The following is a 967-nucleotide window of genomic DNA, read 5'->3' as shown; positions in this document are numbered from 1 at the left end:
AAACCCTTGCTTAAGCTTGCCATGGAAAGGAATAAGAAGGATTGGATGAAGACAGTAGGAAAGCAGAGAGACGGAAGGGAAGGCATCTTCATGCGCTTATCTGAAGTTCCTACCAATGAATTACATAAGTATCTCTATCTTTACCTTTGTGTTATTTTCGTTCATCACCATTACCATTTGAGTTTGCCTGACTAAGATTTACAAGATGACCATAGCTTGCTTCAATACTAACAATCTCCGTGGGATCGACCCTTACTCGCGTAAGGTTTATTACTTGGACGACCCAGTGCACTTGCTGGTTAGTTGTGCGAAGTTGTGTAATGCCATGGTATTGAGCTACCAAGTTTTTGGGGTTCATGACCGGGGATTATGAGAGTTGTGAAAAAGTATTGTTCACAATTTCGCGCACCATCCCTCAATTTCAGCCAGAAAATACTTGAAATCACAAAAAAACACACAAACTCATAGTAAAGTCCAGAAAAGTGAATTTTGCTTAAAAACTAATAAAAATATACTAAAAAGTAGCTAGATCCTACTAAAAACTACCTAGAAACAATGCCAAAAAGCGTATAAATTATCCGCTCATCAACTACATCTTGGAATCAAAACGTCTGATTAGATTTCATCACTTTATTATTACTCTTCAATTTAGACAATAAAACAGAAACATAACCGACCTGTTCGTCTTCACTTACAAAAGATATAGTCTTCTATCCTAAAGGGACACATTGAATTCTCAATACTGATTTAATCTTCGAGTGCCTTTGCAAGTACACTCCCCCCTTTTCCTTGTTCATACTCTGCACGATTGGACATCTTCCTAGGTGGAAAGCTCGGACTGTCCCAAGGCTAAAAAACTGGCATCGAAGATAATAACTCGGCGCCGACTCCTAACAGCCGAGCTCCCCTCCAGGTATCCATACAGGAATAATTGGGGCCCACCGTGGGGACGAGAATATAATCCTTA

This window comes from Arachis duranensis, chromosome 4, assembly GCF_000817695.3.
Source record: "Arachis duranensis cultivar V14167 chromosome 4, aradu.V14167.gnm2.J7QH, whole genome shotgun sequence".
Taxonomy (NCBI): domain Eukaryota; kingdom Viridiplantae; phylum Streptophyta; class Magnoliopsida; order Fabales; family Fabaceae; genus Arachis; species Arachis duranensis.
This window is presented reverse-complemented; position numbering follows the sequence as displayed.